Raw genomic sequence first — 17,472 nt, forward strand, 5'->3', positions numbered from 1 at the left:
TACAAAAACGTACGAATATTTAACGTAAGTGTTAACGAAATAAACTTTACTCGTTTTTTCATCATAAAAATAGGATCGAAATCATGTTTTTTTAACCAATCATAATTAAGTATTAAACAAAAGATTTTTTTTTTAACCAATTAAATTGCGTATCGGCGTTTTCGGATCGAATTCGATCCGATTTTTTTACTTATAAACAAAAAGTTTTGACTTGCAGTTTAATGCTTATTTACAAGTTAAGTAGCAAAAATTTTTAACCATGTCTGACGCAGCAGCTAAAGGAGGAAAACAGGCACCTAAAGTAGCCAAGAAAGGTGAAAAAAGAGCCGGCAAAAAAGGAGGAAAGATTGGTGGAACTGGTGAAAAGAAACGCAAGAGAAAGAGAAAGGAAAGTTATGCTATTTACATCTACAATGTTTTGAAACAAGTTCACCCAGATGTCGGAGTTTCAAGCAAAGCTATGAGCATCATGAACTCATTTGTCAACGACATCTTTGAGCGCATTGCTTCCGAAGCTTCGCGTTTGGCTCTTCAAAACAAAAAGTCGACCATCTCTTCTCGTGAAATTCAAACCGCAGTACGTCTTCTCTTGCCTGGAGAACTTGCAAAACACGCAGTCAGTGAAGGAACAAAAGCCGTCACAAAATACACAAGCAGCAAGTAAACCAACGTCTACCAAACACAAACGGTCTTTTTTAAGACCACACATCTTTAAAAAAACATTTACTTGGCGTCACTACAAGTTAACCGAAGTTAATAAAACTTCTAAATAATGTGCTTAAGAACACTAGCCTACATTTAAAATACTTCCCCATGTGTGTGTGGATTAGCTTCACTTTTCATACGTATTATTAGCTGTACTTGCAGAAAAGACAAGTACATTGATCCATGTTATTGCTTACATTTAACTTAACCCAGCTTTTCACGGAAACACTCCCAGGCAAATTAACCCTACAAAGTATTTCTAAATTTTTTTTGTGTCATATATGACATAGTATCGTATAGCAATAAATGTAACTGTGACAAGACTTTACACATTGTGTAATTTGGAAGCGTGCACAAAGTAATGTTTTAAAAGATTTGTGGCTATAAAAATAGCCGTTTTTGTTGAGCAATGACAACGCTTAACCTCCGAATCCGTAAAGAGTTCTTCCTTGACGTTTTAAGGCATAAACAACATCCATAGCGGTAACGGTCTTGCGTTTAGCGTGCTCTGTGTAGGTTACAGCATCACGAATAACATTCTCTAAGAAAACCTTCAGTACACCTCTGGTTTCCTCATAGATAAGGCCAGAGATACGTTTGACACCACCTCGTCGAGCAAGACGCCGAATAGCAGGTTTTGTGATTCCCTGAATGTTATCACGAAGAATTTTTCGGTGACGTTTAGCACCTCCTTTTCCCAATCCTTTACCTCCTTTTCCGCGTCCAGACATATTGATATGATATAGTTGCGTACAGAACGAGTACAAAAACAACGTTTGAGTTAACAGAATTCAGACAGCTTTAAAAAGAGGCCATAAAATTACCTACTGCTCGTGGAAACACCCTAATTAACCAATAGAGTTGCGTCATTACAAAATGTTCCGAACATTTTGTACATTTTTTTAAGTAAAACTGTAGTTTTTTTAAAAATTCGTGGTCTTAATGTTTCAGTAAGGCAATAAATTTGGCATCGTTGGAATTCGCCAAACCTTCTGCTACTTACTAAAAAAAAAAAAAGTCAAAAGCTTTTGTGTATCAGAAGATACAGCCGTTTTCCCGTAGCCAAAAAACACAGATTTTATAAAAATGTTAAAGTAATGAGCGTAATGTCATTATGCAGCCAATCAGAAATTACTTTCTTAGCACCAATCAAATGGTTTGTTTTGAACCTTAGCTGTCAATCAATATGAGAAATAAAACTTTGGCGCGATAGTGCATTTTAGACCGTCTTGTGTATCCGTACTACATCGACTTCTTAAAATATGGCTCGTACAAAGCAAACTGCACGTAAATCTACTGGAGGAAAGGCTCCACGAAAACAACTCGCCACTAAAGCTGCGAGGAAAAGCGCACCAGCTACTGGAGGAGTGAAAAAACCACATCGTTACAGACCTGGTACAGTTGCTCTCAGAGAAATCAGAAGATACCAGAAGTCAACCGAGCTCTTGATCCGCAAGTTGCCTTTCCAGCGTCTTGTGCGAGAAATTGCTCAGGACTTCAAAACAGATCTGCGATTCCAGAGCACAGCCGTTATGGCTCTGCAAGAGGCTTCTGAAGCGTACCTTGTTGGCTTGTTCGAGGATACTAACTTGTGTGCCATTCACGCAAAACGAGTTACAATCATGCCTAAAGACATCCAGTTGGCAAGAAGAATTCGTGGGGAACGTGCCTAAGCATCTTACCAAACAAAAAACGGCTATTTTTATAGCCACACATCCATAAAAAATATTACGGCTAGCTTTTTATATCAAACTTTGTCCTGCTTTCTGTTTAAATTTTATGCTACATAAAAATTTTATGCTACATAAAGTTTGACAATGTTAAAAATATGAAGGGCAAGAAAAGTAAAAGCAAGAAAATAAGAAATTTAAAAACGAAAATACTTAAACTTAGGGAATCTAATCTTAAATTTACTCTTTTTTAACTGTTTAAGTGACTTAAACAAGTTTAACTTTGTACCAAGATAATGTTTTTTTGTAAATGTGTGGCTATAAAAATAGCCGTTTGTTAATGTAATAGCCAGATACACACAAATTATTTTTTTGCGGTCTTCTTTGCTGCCTTTTTGGGAGTCTTTTTGACCTTCTTTGCTGCAGGTTTTTTAGCAACAGGCTTCTTTGTGGGTTTCTTAGCTGCTGGTTTCTTAGCCGAGGCTTTCTTTGTGGCAGGCTTCTTTGCTGCTTTCTTTGGCGTGCTCTTCTTTGCTGGCTTCTTTTTTGGTGTACTTTTCTTTGCAGTAGGCTTCTTTGCCGTTGGCTTTTTTGCTGCGGCCTTTTTCTTAGGTTTTTCTTTTTTTACCTGACCTAGCTTGAATGATCCAGAAGCACCAGTGCCTTTAGTTTGAATCAAATCGCCTGATGTTACTCCTCGTTTAAGAGCCATTTTCAGATGATGATCTGAGTTTTCAGCAACTTTGTAATTTGCATGAATATATTTTGTAATAGCTTGGCGAGATGAACCACCGCGTTCCTTTAGGGTAGCGATAGCAGCCTTGATCATGTCCACATATTTAGGGTGATCAGCTGTCTTCTTTGCAGCAGGTTTCTTCTTGGGTGCGATTTTCTTTGGAGAAGCTGCTTCACTCATTTTTAATGTTTTCTTACAACAATCCAACGATAAACGATGCTTGTTATCACAGTAGAAGTATACTAAACATTACCGTGTAAATGAGATATAATTTAAGACGGTGCGAAGTATGCGGACGTAAAAGTACCACTCCCGGGAATTGATTTGGCGCGAAAACAGAAATGTGTGTTTCTGTACATCGTATAATGTCCGTTTTGGGTGCCGCGACTATGCGAAAGCATGTTAATTTTTATTTGTAGTACGACGCAATAGTCTGCAAGAGAAGCTGCTGGAGTTTGAGGTCTTCAGCATTACATCTAGTCTGTTAATTTGGGCTTCTTCCGCGCTCGTGTTAGGATTTTCATAAAGCGTTCTTTGGTTTGCGTTGCGTATGTCGGCCTACATCATCGACACGGCCTGTTTCCGGCTATTAGGAGCAATTCATATATTGGGCACTGCGTTTCGACTTTTTTATTAGACCACAGTAAAAAAATTCACTCACAGAAGTCCCTTTCTTTCATGGCTACAAACACGAAGAATTCTGTCGTAAGTAAAACGAATGCGCAAGCCAAAATGACGATGGGGCGAAGTCATAAGCATGGCCCTGTGGCCCAATGGATAAGGCATCTGACTACGAATCAGGGGATTCCAGGTTCGACTCCTGGCAGGGTCGCACTGTCGCATTTCGGCTGCATGGTCTACTGTGTAACGCGCGCGCACGTTCTGGCGTAATGCGTTGATAAACGGAATGTACGCAGACATATTGGAAAGTAATATCACGCACTTAGTATCGTCGCCTTTGTTAGCATTCATGTAAGTTACCATCCACTCGCTACAGTCGCTCTCCATCCTACGGCTAAATCAACAGCCGTGATTTTTACTATGTCGCCGTCCATCCGTACGCGGTGACAGTTGTAAGCTTTACAGTAACGTGACATGCTCCACAAGCAGTTACGGTGTGTGGACGATGCCTATCATGGCAACGCTTGTTCTTTATCGCTTCTCGGCCTAATGGCTAAGATCAAGTGTAGTATCTGTTCTTATCAGTTTAATATCTGGTAGGCCATTCTCTGAATGGTCAGTATATTAATCTGATTTTTGGCCTTGGGTCATGGAGGTGGATTCATTCACGCCGTGACCACGGGTTGCCTTGGTGTTGCACTATTACCGATGGCGGCCCACATAAGCAATAAAAGAATAATAGCAGTCCTCTTTCCGACGGCACTCTGCATAGTCTACGGCGGGAACAAAACGCGTACACTGGGGGAGAATACAGCCTATGCCCCGCGACACGGCAGTTTATAACACACTCAAGCCACAAGCATTAACAAACTTTGAAGGGTACCCTCATGCTACGGTGCAGTTCCAACTCATACTTACCTGACGGGGAAGTAAAGACTGATCAATGAGGGTTTTCTTCCAGAGTGAGGCTCTTGCATTGCACTACGCTTGGGCTGACCTCTGCGATTACTGCAAACGTCAGTAACTCGACCGTACAATTTCTGGTAGTGGGGGCCTGCGTCCGCGCTCGCCCCCTCCTTAAGTCAAAATGAATGAGCTTAGAAAAGTTGCGCGGCCAAATGTCGGTGGTGACTTAAACGCTAAGGTAAAACCTCGCTTGGCTGTTACGAAACGTGATTGCGATATAAGTCCTCGGAAGGCGGCGGAATTTTATTTTATTTGCCATTCCGTCAGGGTTATTGGATGATCGGCAATAGATCGAGTTTGTATGCATTTGAAAGCTCTTTTTTCTCGTACTATCACCTGAAAATGTCGTAGGAAAATGTCATAGGAAACACTTTCAACAACCGCCACGTTCCTTAATTGTTATAACAAGAAATATATCACAGCAAATGAAAATGAAAAGCCTACGACACCGGGAGTTCCCAGGCGGTCCCCCATCCAAGTACTATCCCGGCCCGACGATGCTTAACTTCCGTGATCAGACGAGAACGGGTGTGTTCATCGTGGTATGGCCGTAGACATTAGTAGGTGCAAATACGTGCAATTTATTTTGACGTTGTGATCAAATTTTTTTATTTAATTTCTTTGAGTTACTTAGGACAAGGCGTATGCATGGATTATCTATTAGACTTTAAGGTTATAGTTTTGTGAAAAAAACAATGTTTTTTTAAAGATGTGTGGCTATAAAAATAGCCGTTGTTTTCTGAGTGTAGCGGTTTACTTCTTCTGTCCTTTGTCGTTCTTCTTTGGGAGTAAGACAGCTTGAATGTTTGGCAAAACACCACCAGCTGCAATGGTTACACCGCTCAAAAGTTTGTTTAATTCTTCATCATTACGAACAGCCAATTGTAAATGTCTTGGAATAATCCTAGCTTTTTTGTTGTCTCTTGCTGCGTTACCAGCCAACTCCAATATCTCAGCAGATAAATATTCCAAGACGGCTGCTAAGTAAACTGGTGCTCCAGATCCAATTCGGTTAGCATAGTGCCCTCTACGAAGGAATCTATGCACTCTACCGACTGGAAATTGAAGTCCAGCTCTTGAGGATCTTGTCTTGGCTTTAGCCTTAGCTTTTCCACCTTTTCCACGTCCAGACATAACTGCGATTTGATTTGTAAGTTAATACAAAAACGTACGAATATTTAACGTAAGTGTTAACGAAATAAACTTTACTCGTTTTTTCATCATAAAAATAGGATCGAAATCATGTTTTTTTAACCAATCATAATTAAGTATTAAACAAAAGATTTTTTTTTTAACCAATTAAATTGCGTATCGGCGTTTTCGGATCGAATTCGATCCGATTTTTTTACTTATAAACAAAAAGTTTTGACTTGCAGTTTAATGCTTATTTACAAGTTAAGTAGCAAAAATTTTTAACCATGTCTGACGCAGCAGCTAAAGGAGGAAAACAGGCACCTAAAGTAGCCAAGAAAGGTGAAAAAAGAGCCGGCAAAAAAGGAGGAAAGATTGGTGGAACTGGTGAAAAGAAACGCAAGAGAAAGAGAAAGGAAAGTTATGCTATTTACATCTACAATGTTTTGAAACAAGTTCACCCAGATGTCGGAGTTTCAAGCAAAGCTATGAGCATCATGAACTCATTTGTCAACGACATCTTTGAGCGCATTGCTTCCGAAGCTTCGCGTTTGGCTCTTCAAAACAAAAAGTCGACCATCTCTTCTCGTGAAATTCAAACCGCAGTACGTCTTCTCTTGCCTGGAGAACTTGCAAAACACGCAGTCAGTGAAGGAACAAAAGCCGTCACAAAATACACAAGCAGCAAGTAAACCAACGTCTACCAAACACAAACGGTCTTTTTTAAGACCACACATCTTTAAAAAAACATTTACTTGGCGTCACTACAAGTTAACCGAAGTTAATAAAACTTCTAAATAATGTGCTTAAGAACACTAGCCTACATTTAAAATACTTCCCCATGTGTGTGTGGATTAGCTTCACTTTTCATACGTATTATTAGCTGTACTTGCAGAAAAGACAAGTACATTGATCCATGTTATTGCTTACATTTAACTTAACCCAGCTTTTCACGGAAACACTCCCAGGCAAATTAACCCTACAAAGTATTTCTAAATTTTTTTTGTGTCATATATGACATAGTATCGTATAGCAATAAATGTAACTGTGACAAGACTTTACACATTGTGTAATTTGGAAGCGTGCACAAAGTAATGTTTTAAAAGATTTGTGGCTATAAAAATAGCCGTTTTTGTTGAGCAATGACAACGCTTAACCTCCGAATCCGTAAAGAGTTCTTCCTTGACGTTTTAAGGCATAAACAACATCCATAGCGGTAACGGTCTTGCGTTTAGCGTGCTCTGTGTAGGTTACAGCATCACGAATAACATTCTCTAAGAAAACCTTCAGTACACCTCTGGTTTCCTCATAGATAAGGCCAGAGATACGTTTGACACCACCTCGTCGAGCAAGACGCCGAATAGCAGGTTTTGTGATTCCCTGAATGTTATCACGAAGAATTTTTCGGTGACGTTTAGCACCTCCTTTTCCCAATCCTTTACCTCCTTTTCCGCGTCCAGACATATTGATATAGTTGCGTACAGAACGAGTACAAAAACAACGTTTGAGTTAACAGAATTCAGACAGCTTTAAAAAGAGGCCATAAAATTACCTACTGCTCGTGGAAACACCCTAATTAACCAATAGAGTTGCGTCATTACAAAATGTTCCGAACATTTTGTACATTTTTTTAAGTAAAACTGTAGTTTTTTTAAAAATTCGTGGTCTTAATGTTTCAGTAAGGCAATAAATTTGGCATCGTTGGAATTCGCCAAACCTTCTGCTACTTACTAAAAAAAAAAAAAGTCAAAAGCTTTTGTGTATCAGAAGATACAGCCGTTTTCCCGTAGCCAAAAAACACAGATTTTATAAAAATGTTAAAGTAATGAGCGTAATGTCATTATGCAGCCAATCAGAAATTACTTTCTTAGCACCAATCAAATGGTTTGTTTTGAACCTTAGCTGTCAATCAATATGAGAAATAAAACTTTGGCGCGATAGTGCATTTTAGACCGTCTTGTGTATCCGTACTACATCGACTTCTTAAAATATGGCTCGTACAAAGCAAACTGCACGTAAATCTACTGGAGGAAAGGCTCCACGAAAACAACTCGCCACTAAAGCTGCGAGGAAAAGCGCACCAGCTACTGGAGGAGTGAAAAAACCACATCGTTACAGACCTGGTACAGTTGCTCTCAGAGAAATCAGAAGATACCAGAAGTCAACCGAGCTCTTGATCCGCAAGTTGCCTTTCCAGCGTCTTGTGCGAGAAATTGCTCAGGACTTCAAAACAGATCTGCGATTCCAGAGCACAGCCGTTATGGCTCTGCAAGAGGCTTCTGAAGCGTACCTTGTTGGCTTGTTCGAGGATACTAACTTGTGTGCCATTCACGCAAAACGAGTTACAATCATGCCTAAAGACATCCAGTTGGCAAGAAGAATTCGTGGGGAACGTGCCTAAGCATCTTACCAAACAAAAAACGGCTATTTTTATAGCCACACATCCATAAAAAATATTACGGCTAGCTTTTTATATCAAACTTTGTCCTGCTTTCTGTTTAAATTTTATGCTACATAAAAATTTTATGCTACATAAAGTTTGACAATGTTAAAAATATGAAGGGCAAGAAAAGTAAAAGCAAGAAAATAAGAAATTTAAAAACGAAAATACTTAAACTTAGGGAATCTAATCTTAAATTTACTCTTTTTTAACTGTTTAAGTGACTTAAACAAGTTTAACTTTGTACCAAGATAATGTTTTTTTGTAAATGTGTGGCTATAAAAATAGCCGTTTGTTAATGTAATAGCCAGATACACACAAATTATTTTTTTGCGGTCTTCTTTGCTGCCTTTTTGGGAGTCTTTTTGACCTTCTTTGCTGCAGGTTTTTTAGCAACAGGCTTCTTTGTGGGTTTCTTAGCTGCTGGTTTCTTAGCCGAGGCTTTCTTTGTGGCAGGCTTCTTTGCTGCTTTCTTTGGCGTGCTCTTCTTTGCTGGCTTCTTTTTTGGTGTACTTTTCTTTGCAGTAGGCTTCTTTGCCGTTGGCTTTTTTGCTGCGGCCTTTTTCTTAGGTTTTTCTTTTTTTACCTGACCTAGCTTGAATGATCCAGAAGCACCAGTGCCTTTAGTTTGAATCAAATCGCCTGATGTTACTCCTCGTTTAAGAGCCATTTTCAGATGATGATCTGAGTTTTCAGCAACTTTGTAATTTGCATGAATATATTTTGTAATAGCTTGGCGAGATGAACCACCGCGTTCCTTTAGGGTAGCGATAGCAGCCTTGATCATGTCCACATATTTAGGGTGATCAGCTGTCTTCTTTGCAGCAGGTTTCTTCTTGGGTGCGATTTTCTTTGGAGAAGCTGCTTCACTCATTTTTAATGTTTTCTTACAACAATCCAACGATAAACGATGCTTGTTATCACAGTAGAAGTATACTAAACATTACCGTGTAAATGAGATATAATTTAAGACGGTGCGAAGTATGCGGACGTAAAAGTACCACTCCCGGGAATTGATTTGGCGCGAAAACAGAAATGTGTGTTTCTGTACATCGTATAATGTCCGTTTTGGGTGCCGCGACTATGCGAAAGCATGTTAATTTTTATTTGTAGTACGACGCAATAGTCTGCAAGAGAAGCTGCTGGAGTTTGAGGTCTTCAGCATTACATCTAGTCTGTTAATTTGGGCTTCTTCCGCGCTCGTGTTAGGATTTTCATAAAGCGTTCTTTGGTTTGCGTTGCGTATGTCGGCCTACATCATCGACACGGCCTGTTTCCGGCTATTAGGAGCAATTCATATATTGGGCACTGCGTTTCGACTTTTTTATTAGACCACAGTAAAAAAATTCACTCACAGAAGTCCCTTTCTTTCATGGCTACAAACACGAAGAATTCTGTCGTAAGTAAAACGAATGCGCAAGCCAAAATGACGATGGGGCGAAGTCATAAGCATGGCCCTGTGGCCCAATGGATAAGGCATCTGACTACGAATCAGGGGATTCCAGGTTCGACTCCTGGCAGGGTCGCACTGTCGCATTTCGGCTGCATGGTCTACTGTGTAACGCGCGCGCACGTTCTGGCGTAATGCGTTGATAAACGGAATGTACGCAGACATATTGGAAAGTAATATCACGCACTTAGTATCGTCGCCTTTGTTAGCATTCATGTAAGTTACCATCCACTCGCTACAGTCGCTCTCCATCCTACGGCTAAATCAACAGCCGTGATTTTTACTATGTCGCCGTCCATCCGTACGCGGTGACAGTTGTAAGCTTTACAGTAACGTGACATGCTCCACAAGCAGTTACGGTGTGTGGACGATGCCTATCATGGCAACGCTTGTTCTTTATCGCTTCTCGGCCTAATGGCTAAGATCAAGTGTAGTATCTGTTCTTATCAGTTTAATATCTGGTAGGCCATTCTCTGAATGGTCAGTATATTAATCTGATTTTTGGCCTTGGGTCATGGAGGTGGATTCATTCACGCCGTGACCACGGGTTGCCTTGGTGTTGCACTATTACCGATGGCGGCCCACATAAGCAATAAAAGAATAATAGCAGTCCTCTTTCCGACGGCACTCTGCATAGTCTACGGCGGGAACAAAACGCGTACACTGGGGGAGAATACAGCCTATGCCCCGCGACACGGCAGTTTATAACACACTCAAGCCACAAGCATTAACAAACTTTGAAGGGTACCCTCATGCTACGGTGCAGTTCCAACTCATACTTACCTGACGGGGAAGTAAAGACTGATCAATGAGGGTTTTCTTCCAGAGTGAGGCTCTTGCATTGCACTACGCTTGGGCTGACCTCTGCGATTACTGCAAACGTCAGTAACTCGACCGTACAATTTCTGGTAGTGGGGGCCTGCGTCCGCGCTCGCCCCCTCCTTAAGTCAAAATGAATGAGCTTAGAAAAGTTGCGCGGCCAAATGTCGGTGGTGACTTAAACGCTAAGGTAAAACCTCGCTTGGCTGTTACGAAACGTGATTGCGATATAAGTCCTCGGAAGGCGGCGGAATTTTATTTTATTTGCCATTCCGTCAGGGTTATTGGATGATCGGCAATAGATCGAGTTTGTATGCATTTGAAAGCTCTTTTTTCTCGTACTATCACCTGAAAATGTCGTAGGAAAATGTCATAGGAAACACTTTCAACAACCGCCACGTTCCTTAATTGTTATAACAAGAAATATATCACAGCAAATGAAAATGAAAAGCCTACGACACCGGGAGTTCCCAGGCGGTCCCCCATCCAAGTACTATCCCGGCCCGACGATGCTTAACTTCCGTGATCAGACGAGAACGGGTGTGTTCATCGTGGTATGGCCGTAGACATTAGTAGGTGCAAATACGTGCAATTTATTTTGACGTTGTGATCAAATTTTTTTATTTAATTTCTTTGAGTTACTTAGGACAAGGCGTATGCATGGATTATCTATTAGACTTTAAGGTTATAGTTTTGTGAAAAAAACAATGTTTTTTTAAAGATGTGTGGCTATAAAAATAGCCGTTGTTTTCTGAGTGTAGCGGTTTACTTCTTCTGTCCTTTGTCGTTCTTCTTTGGGAGTAAGACAGCTTGAATGTTTGGCAAAACACCACCAGCTGCAATGGTTACACCGCTCAAAAGTTTGTTTAATTCTTCATCATTACGAACAGCCAATTGTAAATGTCTTGGAATAATCCTAGCTTTTTTGTTGTCTCTTGCTGCGTTACCAGCCAACTCCAATATCTCAGCAGATAAATATTCCAAGACGGCTGCTAAGTAAACTGGTGCTCCAGATCCAATTCGGTTAGCATAGTGCCCTCTACGAAGGAATCTATGCACTCTACCGACTGGAAATTGAAGTCCAGCTCTTGAGGATCTTGTCTTGGCTTTAGCCTTAGCTTTTCCACCTTTTCCACGTCCAGACATAACTGCGATTTGATTTGTAAGTTAATACAAAAACGTACGAATATTTAACGTAAGTGTTAACGAAATAAACTTTACTCGTTTTTTCATCATAAAAATAGGATCGAAATCATGTTTTTTTAACCAATCATAATTAAGTATTAAACAAAAGATTTTTTTTTTAACCAATTAAATTGCGTATCGGCGTTTTCGGATCGAATTCGATCCGATTTTTTTACTTATAAACAAAAAGTTTTGACTTGCAGTTTAATGCTTATTTACAAGTTAAGTAGCAAAAATTTTTAACCATGTCTGACGCAGCAGCTAAAGGAGGAAAACAGGCACCTAAAGTAGCCAAGAAAGGTGAAAAAAGAGCCGGCAAAAAAGGAGGAAAGATTGGTGGAACTGGTGAAAAGAAACGCAAGAGAAAGAGAAAGGAAAGTTATGCTATTTACATCTACAATGTTTTGAAACAAGTTCACCCAGATGTCGGAGTTTCAAGCAAAGCTATGAGCATCATGAACTCATTTGTCAACGACATCTTTGAGCGCATTGCTTCCGAAGCTTCGCGTTTGGCTCTTCAAAACAAAAAGTCGACCATCTCTTCTCGTGAAATTCAAACCGCAGTACGTCTTCTCTTGCCTGGAGAACTTGCAAAACACGCAGTCAGTGAAGGAACAAAAGCCGTCACAAAATACACAAGCAGCAAGTAAACCAACGTCTACCAAACACAAACGGTCTTTTTTAAGACCACACATCTTTAAAAAAACATTTACTTGGCGTCACTACAAGTTAACCGAAGTTAATAAAACTTCTAAATAATGTGCTTAAGAACACTAGCCTACATTTAAAATACTTCCCCATGTGTGTGTGGATTAGCTTCACTTTTCATACGTATTATTAGCTGTACTTGCAGAAAAGACAAGTACATTGATCCATGTTATTGCTTACATTTAACTTAACCCAGCTTTTCACGGAAACACTCCCAGGCAAATTAACCCTACAAAGTATTTCTAAATTTTTTTTGTGTCATATATGACATAGTATCGTATAGCAATAAATGTAACTGTGACAAGACTTTACACATTGTGTAATTTGGAAGCGTGCACAAAGTAATGTTTTAAAAGATTTGTGGCTATAAAAATAGCCGTTTTTGTTGAGCAATGACAACGCTTAACCTCCGAATCCGTAAAGAGTTCTTCCTTGACGTTTTAAGGCATAAACAACATCCATAGCGGTAACGGTCTTGCGTTTAGCGTGCTCTGTGTAGGTTACAGCATCACGAATAACATTCTCTAAGAAAACCTTCAGTACACCTCTGGTTTCCTCATAGATAAGGCCAGAGATACGTTTGACACCACCTCGTCGAGCAAGACGCCGAATAGCAGGTTTTGTGATTCCCTGAATGTTATCACGAAGAATTTTTCGGTGACGTTTAGCACCTCCTTTTCCCAATCCTTTACCTCCTTTTCCGCGTCCAGACATATTGATATAGTTGCGTACAGAACGAGTACAAAAACAACGTTTGAGTTAACAGAATTCAGACAGCTTTAAAAAGAGGCCATAAAATTACCTACTGCTCGTGGAAACACCCTAATTAACCAATAGAGTTGCGTCATTACAAAATGTTCCGAACATTTTGTACATTTTTTTAAGTAAAACTGTAGTTTTTTTAAAAATTCGTGGTCTTAATGTTTCAGTAAGGCAATAAATTTGGCATCGTTGGAATTCGCCAAACCTTCTGCTACTTACTAAAAAAAAAAAAAGTCAAAAGCTTTTGTGTATCAGAAGATACAGCCGTTTTCCCGTAGCCAAAAAACACAGATTTTATAAAAATGTTAAAGTAATGAGCGTAATGTCATTATGCAGCCAATCAGAAATTACTTTCTTAGCACCAATCAAATGGTTTGTTTTGAACCTTAGCTGTCAATCAATATGAGAAATAAAACTTTGGCGCGATAGTGCATTTTAGACCGTCTTGTGTATCCGTACTACATCGACTTCTTAAAATATGGCTCGTACAAAGCAAACTGCACGTAAATCTACTGGAGGAAAGGCTCCACGAAAACAACTCGCCACTAAAGCTGCGAGGAAAAGCGCACCAGCTACTGGAGGAGTGAAAAAACCACATCGTTACAGACCTGGTACAGTTGCTCTCAGAGAAATCAGAAGATACCAGAAGTCAACCGAGCTCTTGATCCGCAAGTTGCCTTTCCAGCGTCTTGTGCGAGAAATTGCTCAGGACTTCAAAACAGATCTGCGATTCCAGAGCACAGCCGTTATGGCTCTGCAAGAGGCTTCTGAAGCGTACCTTGTTGGCTTGTTCGAGGATACTAACTTGTGTGCCATTCACGCAAAACGAGTTACAATCATGCCTAAAGACATCCAGTTGGCAAGAAGAATTCGTGGGGAACGTGCCTAAGCATCTTACCAAACAAAAAACGGCTATTTTTATAGCCACACATCCATAAAAAATATTACGGCTAGCTTTTTATATCAAACTTTGTCCTGCTTTCTGTTTAAATTTTATGCTACATAAAAATTTTATGCTACATAAAGTTTGACAATGTTAAAAATATGAAGGGCAAGAAAAGTAAAAGCAAGAAAATAAGAAATTTAAAAACGAAAATACTTAAACTTAGGGAATCTAATCTTAAATTTACTCTTTTTTAACTGTTTAAGTGACTTAAACAAGTTTAACTTTGTACCAAGATAATGTTTTTTTGTAAATGTGTGGCTATAAAAATAGCCGTTTGTTAATGTAATAGCCAGATACACACAAATTATTTTTTTGCGGTCTTCTTTGCTGCCTTTTTGGGAGTCTTTTTGACCTTCTTTGCTGCAGGTTTTTTAGCAACAGGCTTCTTTGTGGGTTTCTTAGCTGCTGGTTTCTTAGCCGAGGCTTTCTTTGTGGCAGGCTTCTTTGCTGCTTTCTTTGGCGTGCTCTTCTTTGCTGGCTTCTTTTTTGGTGTACTTTTCTTTGCAGTAGGCTTCTTTGCCGTTGGCTTTTTTGCTGCGGCCTTTTTCTTAGGTTTTTCTTTTTTTACCTGACCTAGCTTGAATGATCCAGAAGCACCAGTGCCTTTAGTTTGAATCAAATCGCCTGATGTTACTCCTCGTTTAAGAGCCATTTTCAGATGATGATCTGAGTTTTCAGCAACTTTGTAATTTGCATGAATAATTTTGTAATAGCTTGGCGAGATGAACCACCGCGTTCCTTTAGGGTAGCGATAGCAGCCTTGATCATGTCCACATATTTAGGGTGATCAGCTGTCTTCTTTGCAGCAGGTTTCTTCTTGGGTGCGATTTTCTTTGGAGAAGCTGCTTCACTCATTTTTAATGTTTTCTTACAACAATCCAACGATAAACGATGCTTGTTATCACAGTAGAAGTATACTAAACATTACCGTGTAAATGAGATATAATTTAAGACGGTGCGAAGTATGCGGACGTAAAAGTACCACTCCCGGGAATTGATTTGGCGCGAAAACAGAAATGTGTGTTTCTGTACATCGTATAATGTCCGTTTTGGGTGCCGCGACTATGCGAAAGCATGTTAATTTTTATTTGTAGTACGACGCAATAGTCTGCAAGAGAAGCTGCTGGAGTTTGAGGTCTTCAGCATTACATCTAGTCTGTTAATTTGGGCTTCTTCCGCGCTCGTGTTAGGATTTTCATAAAGCGTTCTTTGGTTTGCGTTGCGTATGTCGGCCTACATCATCGACACGGCCTGTTTCCGGCTATTAGGAGCAATTCATATATTGGGCACTGCGTTTCGACTTTTTTATTAGACCACAGTAAAAAAATTCACTCACAGAAGTCCCTTTCTTTCATGGCTACAAACACGAAGAATTCTGTCGTAAGTAAAACGAATGCGCAAGCCAAAATGACGATGGGGCGAAGTCATAAGCATGGCCCTGTGGCCCAATGGATAAGGCATCTGACTACGAATCAGGGGATTCCAGGTTCGACTCCTGGCAGGGTCGCACTGTCGCATTTCGGCTGCATGGTCTACTGTGTAACGCGCGCGCACGTTCTGGCGTAATGCGTTGATAAACGGAATGTACGCAGACATATTGGAAAGTAATATCACGCACTTAGTATCGTCGCCTTTGTTAGCATTCATGTAAGTTACCATCCACTCGCTACAGTCGCTCTCCATCCTACGGCTAAATCAACAGCCGTGATTTTTACTATGTCGCCGTCCATCCGTACGCGGTGACAGTTGTAAGCTTTACAGTAACGTGACATGCTCCACAAGCAGTTACGGTGTGTGGACGATGCCTATCATGGCAACGCTTGTTCTTTATCGCTTCTCGGCCTAATGGCTAAGATCAAGTGTAGTATCTGTTCTTATCAGTTTAATATCTGGTAGGCCATTCTCTGAATGGTCAGTATATTAATCTGATTTTTGGCCTTGGGTCATGGAGGTGGATTCATTCACGCCGTGACCACGGGTTGCCTTGGTGTTGCACTATTACCGATGGCGGCCCACATAAGCAATAAAAGAATAATAGCAGTCCTCTTTCCGACGGCACTCTGCATAGTCTACGGCGGGAACAAAACGCGTACACTGGGGGAGAATACAGCCTATGCCCCGCGACACGGCAGTTTATAACACACTCAAGCCACAAGCATTAACAAACTTTGAAGGGTACCCTCATGCTACGGTGCAGTTCCAACTCATACTTACCTGACGGGGAAGTAAAGACTGATCAATGAGGGTTTTCTTCCAGAGTGAGGCTCTTGCATTGCACTACGCTTGGGCTGACCTCTGCGATTACTGCAAACGTCAGTAACTCGACCGTACAATTTCTGGTAGTGGGGGCCTGCGTCCGCGCTCGCCCCCTCCTTAAGTCAAAATGAATGAGCTTAGAAAAGTTGCGCGGCCAAATGTCGGTGGTGACTTAAACGCTAAGGTAAAACCTCGCTTGGCTGTTACGAAACGTGATTGCGATATAAGTCCTCGGAAGGCGGCGGAATTTTATTTTATTTGCCATTCCGTCAGGGTTATTGGATGATCGGCAATAGATCGAGTTTGTATGCATTTGAAAGCTCTTTTTTCTCGTACTATCACCTGAAAATGTCGTAGGAAAATGTCATAGGAAACACTTTCAACAACCGCCACGTTCCTTAATTGTTATAACAAGAAATATATCACAGCAAATGAAAATGAAAAGCCTACGACACCGGGAGTTCCCAGGCGGTCCCCCATCCAAGTACTATCCCGGCCCGACGATGCTTAACTTCCGTGATCAGACGAGAACGGGTGTGTTCATCGTGGTATGGCCGTAGACATTAGTAGGTGCAAATACGTGCAATTTATTTTGACGTTGTGATCAAATTTTTTTATTTAATTTCTTTGAGTTACTTAGGACAAGGCGTATGCATGGATTATCTATTAGACTTTAAGGTTATAGTTTTGTGAAAAAAACAATGTTTTTTTAAAGATGTGTGGCTATAAAAATAGCCGTTGTTTTCTGAGTGTAGCGGTTTACTTCTTCTGTCCTTTGTCGTTCTTCTTTGGGAGTAAGACAGCTTGAATGTTTGGCAAAACACCACCAGCTGCAATGGTTACACCGCTCAAAAGTTTGTTTAATTCTTCATCATTACGAACAGCCAATTGTAAATGTCTTGGAATAATCCTAGCTTTTTTGTTGTCTCTTGCTGCGTTACCAGCCAACTCCAATATCTCAGCAGATAAATATTCCAAGACGGCTGCTAAGTAAACTGGTGCTCCAGATCCAATTCGGTTAGCATAGTGCCCTCTACGAAGGAATCTATGCACTCTACCGACTGGAAATTGAAGTCC

The 17,472-nt window shown here is 40.4% G+C and overlaps 9 non-coding genes across 9 annotated transcripts; 6 read left to right on the top strand and 3 right to left on the bottom strand.

The window, feature by feature from the left end:
* Positions 1-4,265: 4,265 nt before the first annotated feature.
* On the top strand, positions 4,266-4,457 carry LOC130660837 (U2 spliceosomal RNA). Its single transcript, XR_008988034.1, has one exon. It is a non-coding gene; the product is annotated as a U2 spliceosomal RNA (small nuclear RNA).
* Positions 4,458-4,642: 185 nt separating this feature from the next.
* Positions 4,643-4,807, top strand: LOC130659784 (U1 spliceosomal RNA). Its single transcript, XR_008986989.1, has one exon. It is a non-coding gene; the product is annotated as a U1 spliceosomal RNA (small nuclear RNA).
* A 328-nt stretch (positions 4,808-5,135) lies between these two features.
* Positions 5,136-5,254, bottom strand: LOC130661333 (5S ribosomal RNA). Its single transcript, XR_008988525.1, has one exon. It is a non-coding gene; the product is annotated as a 5S ribosomal RNA (ribosomal RNA).
* Positions 5,255-10,117: 4,863 nt separating this feature from the next.
* On the top strand, positions 10,118-10,309 carry LOC130660838 (U2 spliceosomal RNA). Its single transcript, XR_008988035.1, has one exon. It is a non-coding gene; the product is annotated as a U2 spliceosomal RNA (small nuclear RNA).
* A 185-nt stretch (positions 10,310-10,494) lies between these two features.
* Positions 10,495-10,659, top strand: LOC130659785 (U1 spliceosomal RNA). The gene has a single exon (XR_008986990.1). It is a non-coding gene; the product is annotated as a U1 spliceosomal RNA (small nuclear RNA).
* Positions 10,660-10,987: 328 nt separating this feature from the next.
* LOC130661345 (5S ribosomal RNA) lies at positions 10,988-11,106 on the bottom strand. Its single transcript, XR_008988538.1, has one exon. It is a non-coding gene; the product is annotated as a 5S ribosomal RNA (ribosomal RNA).
* A 4,862-nt stretch (positions 11,107-15,968) lies between these two features.
* LOC130660839 (U2 spliceosomal RNA) lies at positions 15,969-16,160 on the top strand. The gene has a single exon (XR_008988036.1). It is a non-coding gene; the product is annotated as a U2 spliceosomal RNA (small nuclear RNA).
* A 185-nt stretch (positions 16,161-16,345) lies between these two features.
* Positions 16,346-16,510, top strand: LOC130659786 (U1 spliceosomal RNA). The gene has a single exon (XR_008986991.1). It is a non-coding gene; the product is annotated as a U1 spliceosomal RNA (small nuclear RNA).
* Positions 16,511-16,838: 328 nt separating this feature from the next.
* Positions 16,839-16,957, bottom strand: LOC130661357 (5S ribosomal RNA). The gene has a single exon (XR_008988550.1). It is a non-coding gene; the product is annotated as a 5S ribosomal RNA (ribosomal RNA).
* Between the last annotated feature and the right edge of the window lie 515 nt (positions 16,958-17,472).

The sequence above is a fragment of the Hydractinia symbiolongicarpus genome, chromosome 9 (assembly GCF_029227915.1).
Source record: "Hydractinia symbiolongicarpus strain clone_291-10 chromosome 9, HSymV2.1, whole genome shotgun sequence".
Lineage (NCBI taxonomy): Eukaryota > Metazoa > Cnidaria > Hydrozoa > Anthoathecata > Hydractiniidae > Hydractinia > Hydractinia symbiolongicarpus.